Source organism: Pieris rapae, chromosome 5 (assembly GCF_905147795.1).
Source record: "Pieris rapae chromosome 5, ilPieRapa1.1, whole genome shotgun sequence".
NCBI lineage: Eukaryota > Metazoa > Arthropoda > Insecta > Lepidoptera > Pieridae > Pieris > Pieris rapae.
In genome coordinates, this window is record NC_059513.1 from 1,278,685 (window position 1) to 1,297,594 (window position 18,910).

At 32.4% G+C, this 18,910-nt stretch overlaps 1 protein-coding gene across 3 annotated transcripts in view; it reads left to right on the forward strand.

The window, feature by feature from the left end:
* The first annotated feature begins 1,410 nt into the window (after nucleotides 1-1,410).
* Nucleotides 1,411-18,910, forward strand: part of LOC110996787 — a 48,570-nt gene continuing 31,070 nt past the window's right edge. Inside the window, exon 1 of one of the 3 annotated variants that reach the window (XM_022264621.2) lies at nucleotides 1,411-1,672. The gene's annotated coding sequence lies outside the window, so the exon portion shown is untranslated. Of the gene's footprint in view, nucleotides 1,673-7,243; nucleotides 7,632-18,910 lie in introns of those variants that run through there. The other 2 variants (XM_022264623.2, XM_022264622.2) reach the window with 2 other exon arrangements.

Below are 18,910 nucleotides of genomic sequence, written 5' to 3' on the forward strand. Positions count from 1 at the left end.
TAAACAAGGTCTTACGTCTGATCTTATTTATCTTATTAATCCACAAAATAAATGACGATACTATACTCGAACGAAATCAATTTCTCGTACGACCACTTCTTTGAATAAAACAACCTTTGAAGGAGTTTAAACGGACATCTATCTCACCCTCTTCCAACTGTAAGAAAATATTTATGGAAATCTTATTAATTGAAATTTAATAGATGAAAACATCCATGCGTCGTATTTATTCCCTAAGTTGATCGATCTCTATTTGTTCTAATAAATTTATGAAATAGATTTTTTTCTAAAAACGTAAAGATTAGTATAATCGCTCATTTGTATTTTCAGTAAAATTATAAAAATAATACTTTACCGGATCATCGTAATATATTTCTTTGTAACATGATGGTGACACACATTCCCGGACACACTGAGTACGTAATAAACCTTTAGATCCACTGCAAACTCTACTTTGTTCACAGGCAGTTTCATATTCGCGAAATATTAATTCCTGCGAAATAATAATAAAATTTTATGAATTAATTATAATAATACTTATCACAGGTTTTCACATTTGCAAACTACGCTAACGAGCATTAAATAAAAAAAAAATGATAAAGCCACTATGACTTACATATATATTTGTTTTAATTTATAAAATCGGTAAGTTTTTTTAAAGTTTCCTCGTACATTCTCTAAAAGTACATAGCCAAAAGACCTCAATTTGATTCCCGGCAAATAATTAACGTTTGTAATCTTGTTGAGATATAGAGGAATTTGTATTATCAATTCCGGTAATAAAATTTTAGGCCCTATTTTTCATGTATTTAAACAACTTACATTTTTTGGTGTGTCTTTATATTGAAATTCTTTAAACATAAATGTTCCTGTTGTTGCTGTAGATTCACCTTTGGAAAAAGTCCCTACTACAATATAACAAGCAACAATTGTTGATAGATAAAACATTTTGTCAAAATTTTCTAATTTCTGCTTAATTACTGTTTATGAGCCGCAACCTCAATGCTCAATCGGATCAATATAATTACCAATGTACTACCTAGTACCTACCATAAATACAGTAGAATTAACAAAATCCAAGGCGCATGTTCACGGAACCACAGAACGAAGGATGATTAATAAGGATTTTTACTTTAGTCTGTTTCAGGTTTCAAACTATTTTAAGACAGACTAAATGAATTTCCAATAATAATTCTTTTCATACAGAAATAATGCAAATCATATAAAATACTCTGGTTATACTTCAAAACGTGTATATTATTAAGAGTGTAAAGCAAATTAACTCAATTACAGTTTGTTTGACATTCCGACATTTGAAATTATATGATGTTATATCAATTGTCATTAGTATTTTGTCCGTCAGCGTCAATAGAATGTCAAAGTCAAGTGCGTATAAAATCGAATTTGATTGTTCGAAAAAAATCACAAAGAAAAAGTGAAACAAGTGGCCAATTTGGTGGTGTTCTAATTTATCTCTAAATTGTGTGCGTTCTGAATGGGTTAAAACTTTGCAAATTGATTTATAGCTATCGGGTTACCTTGTTTTTTACGTTTTATTACTGGTGTTGTGAGAATAACTACTGCTGGCTGGTCTACAGATCTTACAAATATTTTCTGCTAGAATCTAGATCCCTTGTATTTTGTAAATTGTGGCCATCATTCAGCCTTTCTGGTAAGTGTAAATTATCTTTATTGAGGTATATCTTTTAATATTCTTTATTTGATATTATGGTTACATAAAATGGTGTTTGGAGGGGTCAGCATGTTTTTAAACACTGCATATAAAAGTTCAAATTCATAATGTTTTACTTCAATGCTAGCTACAAGACTGATATTTGTTGAGTATTTAACTAAATCAACAATTAAACCTTGTTACAACTAATAATAATACATATTGTGTAATGTGCTTTAAACATTTTACATCAAATTATATGCTCCAAACAGAATTTTTAAAATAAGGGTTATTTCCTTATTTACATTGAGGGCCTTATGTAATGCATTATTAAAATGCTTCAATTCAATTAAAGATCATGCTTCAATTTGCTAGTCTTCTAGAATATAAAAAAAACATACATGAGCACATATGACTAAAACACATTAAAGCATTTTAAAATAAACTATGTAAGAATGCCGTATATGAATTCAGCTGACTGACAATTGTCATATTTAGTGTATTTAGTTTCTTTGTTATGAAGTTTATTCATCAGTATACATAAAAGCAAATACAGTCAATAAGAAGCAGTAAGAACCATGATCTACATTCAATTTATTCAGATGTTCTGAATTCATGACTTAAAATGACCTGAACTGAGCCAGTGCAAACTCAGTGCAGATGTACTGACAGTCATTGTTTTAACAAATCTTCAACCTTATCATATGGTAATAATGTACATTTTACATTACAAACCTTATCATGGCACTATTGTATTTATATGATTTATGTAGTGCTATCTAGAATATTTTTTGTTTATGCAGGTTTTGTAGTTTACATTTTTGGTGATTCATGGTCAGCTGAACTAATATGAAATTAATTGGCTTATCCTACTCAATAAAACAGATTTGGAATTCTGTCTATTTAATTCTTATGTATAATTTGGTTTCTAATAGTAAAAACAAAACCTTATTTTCTATTTAGCCTAATTAAGATCACCCTCTAAACTAAACAAGAAAATTTAATATGTATACTCTGTTTAAGTAAAAAGGTATTTTAGTAGGTGATTCATATTGATTAAGTTATGATATGAAGATAGCACTATGATTCACACTGACTATAAAAGTTATAATTTTGATACGTCACAAGCATTATAATTGTGGACAGAAGCAGTTAATGTTTTATAAACTGTATAATTTATTGCTAAAATGGATATAATCAAATATATTATAAGGAAAAATGAATTTATTAATTTAAATTGGTGGTCAACTGTTATTTCTGCATTAGTTTCAAAATAGTTTAGTCACATATGCTAAACATGCAGAGTCATGTTGATGTATGATTGGGTTATGGTTTGTGTATATATATATGTATAACTTATATACAAAAATGGAATAGAAGCGCAATAATTTAATATTAATTGCTATGTAACAAATGAATGCAATGTAACATTTAATGAGAGTGCTGGCTATGCTCTCTGGCTATACTCTCGGGGCGCAACTCCGCCGATTTAGGAAATCGCCCCGCTTTTAAAACTAAGAAAGCCTACAATACAATATTGTTACCCTTTATCAAGAAATATACAACACACATAACTTGAGAGCATCGAAATTCAATTCTCAGGGTAAAACTTTTTCAGGTATAAAAATTGTTTTGTTTCATTGTGTTGATTTACATGTGACTTATAAGTAGAGCAGTGAAAGACTTGGCTTTCCATTGATAAAAGTTACTTCCTAATGAACATCTGATAGTATCTTAAAGAAGGGTTCATTAGGCTGTAAGGAAATATTAAACAAAGGGCCGTTCAAGTATTATGTAAGCACCGTAGATGTGAGGGGCAACAGTACTTAATTATTTAATTTTTTTACACATATTACCCACAGTGTCCTAAGCTTGTAATATAAATGTATTTCGAGGATTCCTACAAAAAAATGTATTATTATTTTTGAGAGCTTAGCTTACTTTTGCAGACAAGAGGGGCGGGGGGAGGTATTAATTGCAGTAAATTTGCTTATGTAATATGAATCGGCCCCGTATATAACATCAAACATCATCATTGAAAACAACATGCATACGAATGAAAATTCTTGTTGAAAACAGGTTTCTTGCTTCACCTATCTATGGAGCATCGTGTCTATGGTGTTGTGCTATTTAATGACTATATTGTTATGATGTGTATGTCATTGGCCTTAGTATATACGTTAATTATGTAATTTTGTTCGACGTCCGACGTCTCAACGACGTTTGTTTCCACCACACTGTTATAAACTTTTTAATTTTGATTCTGTATACAATAAATAAAATAAATAAATTCAGAGTCGAGACTTAGCGTTTAGTATACATACTGAACTTAAATTAATAAGACTCAAGTATTATTAATTACTGTAGTCTAACAACTGTTAATAAGTGATAATACAGTATGGTATAAACCAATTTAAGCATTTGTTGCGATGCAATTTGTTATTTAGATCAACACTTACTCTAATTAACCTTGTCATCCGAAGGTTATCGCGTATTGTGTTTCCAGAAGCATTGTGTATTGTCATATATGTTTTTATAACGATCCGGTGTCTTTTCTGTAGAAATTGTTTAATATTAAGTAAAAAAATTTAAGTCGTACCGTAGAGACAGGTTTTTCTTCTTCTTTTAAATGTGTTTTTATAACTAGTGGTAATTCGGTTGTAACGTAAGGAATGCAGTTATCAATATCCCGCGGCACTGCGGTAGGCTTAGCCGGTGTGCCCTACTAAACCTATGAGAGGTTCCCACTCTCATAGGTCTGGGAAAGAGGAGAGTATGACCACGCTTTACGTTACCCTCTTCACCGCTTCGCTCTTGAAGGCACGGTTGGGTTTTAGTGGGTAGGGCACAGAATACAGATATTTACACAAACATATATAAAAGAAATAAAAAAGGGCACCATTATTGCCATAGAGCGATCTTTTCTGAACTTAAGGAAAAATGTTAAAAAATTTCGTAAGCGCAAGAGCTGCTAACTATATAAGATGAAAACATAATGAAAAAACAATACGAATTATTTTATTATTTTTTAATAAATTAAGTTATTATTAAGACACTTTGATAAGTGTAAAGAATATTGCATATAATATGCTTTATAAGAGATTATAAAATTAATCAGAAATAACTAAAAAATAATGAATTTAAACAAAAAATACTTTATATCCTAATAATTATAGTAGGAGCATTTTTACGTTACGTTTTCTTTACACGGTAAAAATATTTAAAATGCATGTTATTTACTAACCTTTAGTTTTTCTGATGGTTAAAAATAACTTCTGCAACTGATCATATATTTTAATTACAGTTTTTTATTAGTATATTTCGCATCATACGAATTCATAAATGGTACATAAGTATTTTGTTGTAAAACTGAAATCTAAATCAAACACTTATATTTGCTTACTCGTGCGGGGCTTAAGTGTAGATTATAATATCAAGATATATTATTCTACGTAAGTATCATGGACGAGCAGTGTAGCCTAGTGCCTTCAGCGTGTGACTATCATCCCTGAGGTCGTAGGTTCGATTCCCGGCTGTGCACCAATGGACTTTCTATGCGCATATAACATTCGCTCAAACGGTTAAGGTTAATAAACATCGTAAGGAAACCGGCTTACCGGCCTACCGGAAACGCTACGGCTGATCTTTCAGGCTGTTAAATGAACTATTAATTATGCTAGTTAGCTGCGACATATACAATTAAATGTACCAATTCTTAAAAGGCCGGCAACACACTCGCAAGCCCTCGGGCATTGAGTGTCCATGGGCGGCGGTATCACTTAACATCAGGTGAGCCTCCTGGCCGTTTGCCCCCTGTTCTATAAAATAATAAATAATACACTTTTCAGCCATCTGCTACAAAAAAAATGTTTTTTTTTTGGTTTTTCGGGATAAAGTCGGAAACGATGTAGCCACATATTTTATTAAAATTGTAGCCCGTGTAGAGTCTACTAATCTAATCATAATAATGTAATACGTTTTCACAGGGGTAAGGTCCATATGTAATGTGAATGACATCCTCAGACTCCACGTATGTATACAGTTAAATAGGTTAATATAATTTCCTTATATAAATTATATACTGGCGATTGGTAGACGGCGAATTGGTTTACGGAAGCTAACTTTCTATTTCCCATATTTGGTAGAGTTATCTAACAGATAAAAGTATCTACGAACATTGTCCATTCTTTAGTCTTAGGGCCTGTTTCACAATGTCCGGATAAGTTCCAAATAAGCTATTTGTTACTTATTGGTAGGATAAATAGTATTTTTGCGTTTCACACTGTCAGATAGCGCTATACGTCATGAAATTCAAAGTATCTTATTTGGAACTGTTATCTTTCGAATAATTTATGTGTTGCATAGCTATTTGGCACTTTATCCATACATTGTGAAACAGGCCCTTAATGATATTACTTACTTATCGGTTATATCGACCAAAAGCAAAGAACCCAGCTGAATTTCTTTTCGGTTCTTAACAACAACGTCGTCGGCTGTTACGACTATCGGTTTTTACGACAAATATATGTATGCCTTCTTAAAACAGATTTCGACTATATATACAATTGTAATGCAGGTATACATCAATGGTATACTGTACTTGTAATTTTATAAGGTTGCTTTGATACACGTAACGGAGAAAACAAAATAATTCAAACTAATTGCCAGTTCGACAACCTTTCACTTTCTTAATGCATAAAGTTTACTATCGTATGATGTGCTTCTGTTACCTATGGATCATCTGGGTCCTCTAATCAATGTATAAAGTAGTGTGGTGTATTGTGATCTTGAGATTGTTTACGAGTGAAAATATCTGTTACTATATGTACGTATCCCACAGACGTAATATGATTTTTAAAATTTCTTTAAGATCTAAATTAAAACTACATGAAAATGTTTTTAAAATTATAGATATGAATTCCTCCTTTTAGCAGACGTGACGTGTAAATTGTCTGTATTTTTTGTGCATTTTAATCTTTGACGCTTGATAACGTATTCTGATGTCAAATGTCAACGTTCCTTATTTAAAGTCTATAGACGTTGAATTCACTTGAATAGTATATAGTTATATGATACAGTTTAGGACCTTTGGAGAAACAGAGATAAAATATTAGGGTTGTAAACATAAAAAGCATTGTGATCAACATTTTAGAGCTGTTGTAACATTTGGCACATAAAATATGCTACGGGAAACGTGTCCTATATTGTGTCGTCCTAATTTTTAAATAATTGTGTGTGGTGTATATGTGGTATAAATTTACTATTGTTTACCTTAGTTTTTCTCAATTCTAGACAAAGACAGTAATTATTTATTGTCTGCCTCCACAAGCAAAAATACTTCAGATAAAATATACTTTTAAATTTATCACACTTTTGTGCATCTAGAAAAGCATATAAAAGCATATATTCTTTGAGATTTTTATACAAGTCAGCTTCTTAATTGTAATTGTGTAAAGAAAATATATTTGTTGCAATAACAGATGCATAAAGCACTAATGAACCTTATCTGTTGAGTCCCGACACACGCTTGTCTGCTTTTTGATAATTTGCCTCTGGTCACTGTCCACAGAAACGCAGTTCACGACGGGTGCTCGTTACGCCTCGTCATAGATAAAGTTGTTTTGAATTTTTTTTTAATTTGGTTTACTTGCGCGTTACTCTTGTGTTGCGCACGTATTCGAGTTTTAAATTTATATTTACATGTTTTTATATTATAACATTAATTTTATCATTAAAATTATATAAATATTTCAGTGCTGTGGTTAAAAATAGGAACGATTTGAGGTTATTTAATTTATAGTGTTTTTAAAATAATTTATAACTTTTCTGTGCGATATTTTGGCGATTTGTGCCGTAGACGAAAATAGTTGGTGTTTTTTGGCGGCAATTTTCTTGGCATCGTGTAATATTTCACAATCATCTTCTGTGGATTGCCAAGAGATTTGGAAAGAATGTTCATGTAAGTTCATAATTATGTATTTTTAAATTATTTTGATGCGTTTAGCTTCCTTCTTAGTTGCGTTTGCAAAATTGTATTCGGGGTTTTTATCAATTATGTCATTATTCGTAATTACTATTAAAACTTTAGTTTTATTAGCCTAACTGATCGTGGGACTATATTTTATATGTAACAACAAATAAAATCTCAATGTTTCGATGTTGTCTGTGACCAAATGCTCCAATATTGATTGCATCCTCATTAACTAATTTTGTACTGTCGTCTCTCAAAGGATTTAAGCTGTCAGAAAAGTGCCATTGTTATTTTAAAATAAATTTTTATTTTAAACGTCTGCTTTAACGCAAACAAAGCTTGTCCTGTGAATTAACAGAACATTTAAAAACTGAATACGTAAGATTATGATAAAAAGAGAAATATAAATGATATATTTTATTTCGATTGAATATAACGATTTACATACAATGGTGTATAACAGGGAGGCTAGACAGAATTAGATTTTGGGTAAGACAAGCATATTTTGGGTTTGTTATAGTTATGTTAAAGTAAGGATATGATAAGTTATGTTTTAGTGTTTATCTGGCGTAGAGATGTGTCTTCCCCGCACATTTTTTATATAGAACAGGGAGCAAACTCGAAGGATATTCACCTGCTGTTGAGCGACACCTCCGCCCATGAACACTATCAAACCCCGCGAGTGTGTTGACGGCCTTTTAAGAATTGTTACTTTTCTGAAACGACCCCAAGTCGAATTGGTTCTGAATTACTTCAGTGGACAGCTGGCTCCACATAGTGATAAAAACTGCCTTAAAAAACGCCGAGTATTGGGACGACAGACATCAAGGTGACTTTTTTGATTCTATGACCATAATGTACCTTACATTATGGTCATAGAATCAAAATCTAGTCAATCGTATAAAAGAACGCATTATTTGCATTAAAGATTAGGCCTTTGTCGCAGGCGGAAGCCAGACATGGTTCGCATGTATGTCAAACAAACACGATAATCATACCTAATCACTGTATTCTCTTATCAGATAACGATTTCATATCTAAATAAAGCTACTCCATTAAAAAAACACTTCAACAATATCGTTAAAAATTCAAAACTCAAAATATCTTTATTCATATAGGTAAACAAGTACACTTATGTAAAAAAATAATTGTAAATTTACATTTACTACCAGTTCGCGAGTCAAGGGCGGGCAAGAAGAACTGGCAAGAAACTTTGCGCCACTCATTTCGCTAAGTTTTGAGTAATACAATTTGTTTGAAGCGCAGCCATTTATATAAGACTTTGGGCTTGGTATGGATAGTCACATTAATAGGGACGAAATAGATGGATGGAAAATTATAAGATAATAAATAAATATGTCAGTGCTGAGTGTTGGTATTGGACTCACCGTTCGTTTCAGTGATGAGGTCGTATTTGTGAAGGAAAACATCGTGAGGAAACCGGCATTAGATAGGAGAAGAATTAGGCGATACAGGAATATAAATCTGAGGGCCAGGCCTTAAATGGTGGTAGCCCCACTGGGGTATGTCAGTGCTCGGACGGTAAGGGCATGTCTTGTGGCCTGTGGTTGACGGTCAAAGAACTTTACCCAATAGAGGGCGTTCCAATGGTCGAACATTTTAATTATTTTAAAAGTTTTAATTCCGAGATATCTTATAAGGAAAGGACATATCACACACTATACTTTGTGATTATAACAATTTGCAAAAAGAAATGCGTAGTACATTGGTTAAAACAATGCTACTGAACTATGGATCAAGAAGACACCCAAAGTTAATAAGATTGTTTCAATTCAATAATACCTACCTACTAATTATTGTAGCTAATATATATAATTGCGCAAAACGCTTCTGAGAACATTTTACCGTAAAAGTAATAAGTCGCTACATATCTACGTACGACGAATTTAGAATTGGAATCTTATATCTGTATACTCTTTGCCATCTCAGTGCAATAGATTTTATTTATTTAATAATAAGTAATCAACAGCTACTTAAGACAGAAAACAAGCATCAAAAGACAAAGTGTCATTTAAAAGAAAAACAAAAGAATAAAATTAAAAACTGCAAAATTAAAAAAAACCAACAAATTATACTAAGAATTTATTAATATCTACTACTTAAAAAAAACTGCTACTTAAAAAAAAATCGGAGTCTTCCCGCTTCTCCAGGTACTTCTTCACATCTCTCTTCTTGGGGTAGAAAATATCAGTGTCTTGAAAATGGTTGTCGTAGTTCGACAAAACCCTAAACATTGGAAAATTACGCAGGTAATTCGACTTCGTACGAGGCACACTGAACAATTTTGAGTATCTTGTCGCAATAGATTTTTGCAGTTTTGATAGAACTTATTTTTTTATTGCATATACGATCCTTGCATTGCCACGCTCATGGAGCGATTGAATATATCCAATTGTGATGCGTCATGTTTAACTGTTTTGTTTGCATGAGTAATCGACACGTGGACAGAACCCTCGTGCCTCAATTTGTAATCGTATACATCACTTATGTAACGCATGTTGTATATAGTGTATCTTTCTTCTTCCTATCTATTGTCTATCGTTCTATCTCTTTATTGGAGAGAAAATTGAAACAGCCTGTCGATCATTTGTTACACTTTAATTTAAATTTCCTATAGTTGACTGGTTACCATATATTCTCTAACTTCTGAGTTTTAATGTTGGAAGATCATATAAAAGCTAAGCAAGACCATGCTATTGTTAGGTTTCGTAGCATGAACTGGCATTATTAGTAGTATTAGGTAGGTACTATATTTAATGCCGCACTCAGTTTGGAAAATAAACTTCTCATCTACGAAACTATAATAAAACCTATTTGGTTATATGGGATTCTATACGATAGTTCTGGGGGTCTGCAAGGCGCTCTAATATCCTGCAGCGGCTACAAAACAAAACACTGCGAATTATAAGCGGCACGCCGTGGTTGACGTGAAATGCTGAAGTACATAAATATTTGGGAAGAGCCATTTGAGTAACTATTGCACATGCGCACTTGTAACAAGCTACTTAAGAATATGTTTCATAAAAAAATAGAATTTAATTAAATAAATATTAAAATCTAACAAAATATAAACTAATATTCACTTTATATCTTTATTCCTTTAAAATCCAATCAAATAGAAAATATTACATATATAACATACATAATACTCTCTGCTATGTTGTTTGAAATAATATGTGATTGGGCATATATTGCGTGTACACTTCATCAATGATATTCAGACCAGGATGTTGGGTAACCGGTCGCCCTAGATAATACACTTATGCTGCAGCTTTGAGCTCTTTTGACTCTGATATTCTAAACGTTGAACATTGAATTCATGGCCATGTGCATCCCAATTTTTTTGAGTATAAAATATGTTTAGAGATCGAGAGATGGGTAGTAGTCACCAATTCTACTTAGTTCTGGTGCACAGTTCTGCACCAGAACTACTTATATTTGTGTCAGATTTGGAAAGTCTTTCCAACATTGAAAAAATTATATGATAAGTATTATAAGAAGAATTTCAATGTATTAATACATTTAGAAAAGAGATAATACAAGCTAGTTTATAATATCGTTGAAGTTAAAAATTGTATATGAAAGACAATATATAATTTTTTTGTTCATGATAATTAACAGCACTTTGTAGTTTTTGTGTAATTTGTATTGTCTTTGGTTTTTGTTCGTGTTTTTTTGGATATTTTTTGCAAGGATTTGATTTCGTGTCACTAATATACATAGAAGAACATGAAATAACTTGCATATTTAATAATATGCAAGTTGCGCTCTAGATGCTTCTTTGCTGATCACGACGCTCAGACATGAGCTGCCGATTAAAGAGAGAGAAATCTGCCCCAGTAACAGCTCCTTTGCTTGACCGATTTCAACTAAGAGCGATTCGCATCGTCTTTGACCAGTCTTCTTCTATGAGGCTTGATACCTTGGCGTTCCTTAGTGTTGTGGGGTCTCCTGCATCTTCTATCGCATTTACCATAGAGAGTGTTCAGAGGAGTTGTTCGGATTAATACCTGCAGCTGAGTTTCATTTCATATCAAAGGAGAATACAAAATACCATCAGTATCACCTCAACTATCTAAATAACAAACCACATTTGATTATAATACGCACATATTTAACAATGGCTATCTAAAATAAAAATAAATTAACTAGAATGTCTGCAGACTTCTTCTATATATTTTTATCTAAGCTCTATAAGTAACGATGGTCATTAGTTCGATCCTCGGCTGTGCTTCAATGTACTTTCTTTCTATGTGAATTTTGAATTTTGAAGCCAAAACGTCGACGGCGTGCGTCAGGCACAGGAGGCTGAGCACCTATTTGCCTATTAGATTGACAATCATTAAACAGATATAGAAATTTGAGTCCCAGACCTAAAAAGGATGTAGTGCTTTTGATTTAATTTGATTTCATTTCTATATTATCTTCGATTTTGTACCGAATGTATAAACTATTTTCATAACTTTTAATAAAAAGGCCCTCGATTTTTTACAACACCTTGGTTCATTTTGCATTATTTGTTATGTGCGCGTCATGTTTTCCGTCCCCAACGTATTGATATTCCGTTCAAATAAAGGTTTGTATTTGGCCTTCATTGTGTGTAATCCAACATTATTAAAATTTAAAAAATAATTCCAAACAAAGCAAGTTTTAACGCCGCTCTAACTTCGCACTACTTCGGGCTGTATGGCAGTGACGGATGTCGACGGGTTAAGGTTAAAATATTCAGGTCCAACGTCACATCTGTGCTGCTAAGGGTGTAAAACGGGGAAAGGTCACATCTCGCATCGGCTCCAAGTTTACGCCGCTGTCTTCGGCGTATTCTGGGAATCTGCCGAATCTGGCCTGAGAAGATCTCAAACGAGCTATGTGAGCGCTGTCGAGAAACCCCGGTTAGCCATTATACAGCAGATAAAGCGACACAAGTGACAATGCATAGGCCATACGCAAGATTCCAATTATATCCCCAAGTAGATGCTGGATTGGAACCGCAAGGAAAACGAAAGCGTGGACGTGCCAAGCAAACCTGGTGTCCTAAAAGTGCAGACGAGGCTCAAGACCAAACGCGATTGAGACTAAGTGTGGACTTCCTCTGCCTCATGTACGGGTTATAGGACATTTATTTATTCACACTTCGTTGCAACGAAACACAAGTAACATAATAGGTACATAAAAATCACCAGGGATGCAACGGGCTGCCGAAAGAAAACAAATGATGAGTGCAAGATGTGCATTACCAGAAGTTATATAAAAAAAATTATATATTCCTTAATCGAGAGAAAAACAAAAAATAGAATATTTATAACAAACTAAAAACTAAGAAGCTAATCTTAAGGATTCATGAACAGCGAATAGCGAAGTAATACAAAAGTAGAGGAAATACAAGAATTGAACGATTGATCAGGATAGGATAAGGTTAGGAAATGTTTAAACCCCTAAATTCAGTAGCTCAAACTTGATAGAGTCACGAATGGAGGATTTTTGCTTTACTTAGTTTTTTAAGCGTGGCAATTACCTAAATAGTCGAAGTTAGGACTCTCATCAGAATTGGCATTTCATTTTATAGTACATATTTCATTAATTGGTATTAATTTATTCTTTTGTAATACTGGTTTTAATATCACCTTGTCCGATTTCAGACGATAAATGTATTCGTTTATTATTCCTAAATACGTCGAACATTTAGTTAGAATGTTTGGTATTAGTTGGCTTATATTTATTTTCTATTTCCTATTTTGATAGTCAATTAATACTACAGTATAAAACTTATTACAAAAATTAATCTAAAAACTAACCAATAATATAAACAAACCAAGGAAACATAAAACCTTAACCTTTTCATACCTTATTATAAATAATGAATTCTTTTAAATTGAGCCCTCTAAATATATCCGTCTCATATGCAATATTCCGGGTGCGTTATCGTTATGGTTATCGGATATCTTATATTTCTATTGATATACTTTTCCTTTAACTCTATGACCTAATGCCAGATAAGAATGTGTGTTTATTTTAGACAATAAAAATATTTCCTTTTTGGTAATACTGATTGTCTTATTTTCGCGTGTTTCAAACATATGTTCGATTTTTTGTGATGTAAATATATTTTTACGTAATAAAAGCTGAAGGCTCACCTGATGTTAAGTCATACTGACGCCCATAGACAAACATTCCCATAGGGCTCGAAATTCTGTTGCCGGCACCTGCAAGTATTAGTTTTCTTGACGGAATGTAACTAGTTTATTTGCCGCAATAAATAATATGTAATTCCCCGAACAAGAGAGATAAAATGCAAACAGAAAATTGCGTATATAGCTTTTATAGAACGACTCGCGCAGTGTACCGAGAAATAAATTAAAATTTGCTTACAGTTTAATTAAATGAAAGATAGTGCTTCTAAATTACGACAGAAGATAACGGTTCTACAGCTATTATTATAATAAGCCCTTAAACATTCACATCTAATTGCTATATGTACTTTACAACAATTATATGTATACATATAATATAAAGAAAAATTTTACTACTTCAAGAAGCGGCCCCTCTCCAGGAGTAGGCCTCGTTACAGCACTTTCGGTCCTGTCGGCCCATCTATCCATTTTGTTCTTCTTTCCTTTCAGGCCAGTCCATTCAATTACTGTTTTCATCTGTCATCTGTTTAACAGTCTACTTGCCTGCCCATATTCATTGAAGTTGTCGTGAAATTTAATTATAATAAGAAAAAGAAAATACTTTTTTCTATCTCACTCTAGCACGTTCGTATTATACTTTGAAAATCTAAGTTTGTACTCCATATGCAAGGCTTAATGGCAATATGGAGACGATTTTGGAAACACCACATCATACGCAATGCAAAGCTAACCAAATAAGGCTCTTTCATCTTACACCACTTTCTCTAACCTTATTATCGCTTTCGATTCAAAACTTTATACATTCACTAATAATCTTAAACGACATCTTTTCAACCTGTCCTATAATGATACAAAACATATTCTTCTTGTGCAGAAATACTTTAATTATAAATTTGTATTGTGTAGAAATGATAAAGTAAAATACAGTTAACATTTTAAAAGGAAGAGAACTAACCTTTCATAAAGCACTTTCTACCACCACTATGTGGAACCAGCTGGCCGCTGAAGTATTTTCGAACCAATTTCAATTAGGGTCCTTTAACAAAAGGACGAGCCTCATATTATATTAAAAACAAGTTTCTTTCTTTCTTATAAATCTGAGATATTTTTTGCCACTCTTACAAACCCGTCTCGTCAGAAATATTATGACTAGACGTCGTTTAAGAGCTGTAACTACCAGTACAGCAATCGCGAGCCTTATTTATTTATTAAGTTTACCATATCATACATAGTACTAAATCCACGGCATATTTTACATAATCTTTCATCTAAAATGTATGACAATTAATGTAAACATAGATGTAACAAAAAAAAAATTGCTTTCTGGAATTGTTTTTTTTGTATCTAATGCGAAGTGAGTCTCTAAGTAAGTCTATGCGGCTTAAATGAACCCATTAAACTGTCTAGGGAAGAGAGACCGGGGCATAGAGTTCCATTGCTGTCTTCTGGCTGTGTCTATGGTATCACTTTACATCAAATACTAATAAAACTAGGTTTCCCTATTCCGTACTAACAAGTTTGATTTGGGCACAGAACATGTTTGTTGTTTAATACTGCGTCATAACATAGGCGTGTTTATACATATTTTACAGCTATAGACACGACCTTGAGATTGGCACGTTTCGATATCATGGTCTTTCATAGTTGATTTTTAATCTGTAAGATGAATTTATCTACGGAATTACTATTTGGTGAAAATGAATTTAATGTTTGAAATGGAATATTTTGTATCGATCGGTTCGATCTGTAACACTGGTGGCAAACGGCTAAGCTTATCTATTTGGAATACTCGTTATCTATATATCGGTTTGGATTGTTTTTGCTGTTTTGACTCGCATACTAGTCGGCTAGACGTTTTTGCAGAAGAAAAAAAATATGCTGATTTTAAACCAAAGGGAAAGAGTTAGGGACGACAATGTTAATGTTCCGAAAGAGGTCACTGCTCTGTATTTCATTATTTAGCAATTTATGCAAGAACGTAACACAGCTAAATATCTCAGATCATACAGTAATAACATATTAATTTTCTGCTGGACCGATTAAAAATATATATATATATTTCCCCATATGAATGCTACATTATCATTGATTTATGTAGGCTAATTTCTATTGTGAGAAAAAATAGAGATCCTACTAATACTACAATCATGTTACCCAAGGTGTAAAAATTCTCAGTAAAATATTTTTCATAGCATCGCTGCGAAAACTATTGCTGATAGAGCAAAATAATATATTATTATAAAATGACTATTAAATTACTGCGCTCGTTCAAGCTTACGATACGTAGTTTTATAGGAATCGATATTGTGACGTAGGTATTACGTAACGTACGTACGTACAAACATAATAAACAGGGAAATTTTGTATAATAGTCTTTCAATGGTATCGATCCATGCGTTGTACAATAAATTGTATGCTTTAGTTAAGTTCGATAGTTATAGCACATTTAAGCTGGATAACAACTGCCAATCGTTTAAAATAAGAGCTTAGAACTACCATAAAATTAGCAGGCTTACGACGCTTAGCACAGCTACCATTGCCCGTATCTCAGGACGCAAACTGTTGCTACATTTAGATTCAGCTACTTTGCCATAGAGACGTATTCTATATAGAAGTTAAATTTAAAACTGTGTACTTACGTATTAACGCCACTGCGGCAAAATTTCATTAGTGGTTAGCACTCCTCCTTACATATCTTCTATAGGGCTTTAATTGAAATCTTAATCTAATTAAGAAGCGTGTTAATTTATACAATTGCATTTTAGGTACAAAACTTTAATGGAATAGTGTAGACAACCTAAACCTAATCTGAACCTTTTTAGCTTTTAAAGTGTTATGATTTTATAAGTGATTTATTTATATTTAATCATCAATAATTTAGGTTTAGGTTGTACACGCTAATCATTAATTTTTTTTACCTAAAATGCAATTGTATAGATTAACACGCTTCTTAATTCAAATCAAATCAAATCGTTTATTTGCTAGAATAGTCTTACAATTAGTTACATAAATATATATATAATATTCGACAAAGATTTCAATTAAAACCCTATATAAGATATGTAATTTTCTGAAGATTGCTAACCACTATGCAATCGAGTGAAAGTGTATTCAACTTATACACACATACGATTGTGGGTAGTTCCTTTGTTTGCGAAACAGATGAATACAGAGGACCTATCGCAACTATAATGATAAATGTTATTGTCGTTATTCATAGCTGATAATAGTTTTGGCCTTATTATAATGCGTAGACTCTAGATAGTCCTTTGTTTATTGTATTTTGATGTGAAGAAAGGTAAAATTATTATTTATTAGTCAGTTAAAAAATAAATCAGTGCTGCTGCAAGATTTTTATGTCTAAATTTTTAAAACTGTTTTAAATGATCTTTTCAAGAAAATAGGCAAGTAGGTGGTAAGACTCCTGTGCCTGACTCACGCCGTCGATTTGTGTCTAAGGCAAGCCTTACCGATCTCCATACGATGTTTTCCTTCATCTTTTTCGCTAATGTTAAATGCGAAAAGAAAGAAAACAATCTTGGTTCCAAAATCATGTGTACACCATAATAGCACAGCATGTGTAACAATTAATAACAATAACAAAAACTGTAAGTAGTGTTATTGGACACTCACTTATATAATAATCCTTTTTAGTAAATTAGGTTAGACTTAAATTACTTATTAGTCTTAAGTTAGGCTAGATCGTAATGTTCCATGATGTCTCAGTGAAGACACATGTATATAGAAAAAAAAAAAAAAAATGTGTAACAATTAAGTGACACATGCTGTGCAAAGATTACAATATGATATATGAAAAATACATCAATTTTAGCTTTCTTACTTATATTGATCGTGTTAAATGTCAAAAATCATTCATTCAATTCATGTTGATAATATAATGTACACGTATGAACGTCAAAAAAACCGATTGATAATCGGCAAGCTTTTTTTGCTACACGCTATCTATTTTTGAGATCTAACACATCTTACGATATTTTCCTTTAATGTACGAATATACTACTATTCGGAGTTCAAACGCACGATTCGACTATTGTAAAAATCCTATTTGTAGTATCCATAATACAAATTGAATATTTAATATTCTCACACTTGCATGAATTTCACATAAATATAATATGTTTACTCAAGTGGGTACATCACTACATAGTATAAAACAAAGTCGCTTTCTCTGTCCATATGTCCCTTTGTATGCTTAAATCTTTGAAACTACGCAACGGATTTTGATACGGTTTTTTTTAATAGATAGAGTGATTCAAGAGGAAGGTTTATATGTATAATAACATCCATTAAATAGTGGAGAAGTACTGTTATTTTTGAGGTTTCTAATGTGATGTCGTAAATAATTAATTCGTTCCGCTAGCTTAAAGTGAAGAATGAATTAGATCTTCATTAACAGAGTTGCAAATTGGCTATTTCTTGCGAATTTTCGTTAAAAAAAATTGTAGCTCGCATTAAATATAGATATTTCTACTGATGATTTATGATGATGATTACTATAAAAGATTTTCGCATACACATTTAAATTTCAAATCACTAACATAATTCTTGTAAAATACTAAAAGAAACTATTTGCGCACGAACAGAGTTAGAATTCTGTACGAAATTGTTTAAAATTAATAAAATAAAGTTTTAAGCACACACACATAATATTTATCACTTTAATCAAAAATGGGCCCAACTCTTTAAGTTGCTATTACCAGCAAATATGATTTTCAGTGGAGCAATACAATCTTAGAGTGAGTACACTCTAACAGGCTTTTACTACACAAATATTCCTATTGACAGAGTTACGAAATATTAGAAACAAGTTCTCTTGGGCTATGTTGGTGAGTTGTAGCCAATTTTAGACAGGCCATTGACCCCGTTGCGTCGACGAAGAGCATATCACGAATTTAGTAGGTCGATTTTTTAACACAATATTTTTCTTTAAACACCATTGACATGCTAGTTTAATGTAAAGAACAGAGCGTACAAATGACAACGCCACACATTTGCGAGCTTTCTGGCAGAGTGTCCATGGGTGTCACCGAACATCAGACGAGCCCGGTTGGACCCCTTTTGTGAGGGCAATGCAAGCAAGCTCCACGTTCTGGA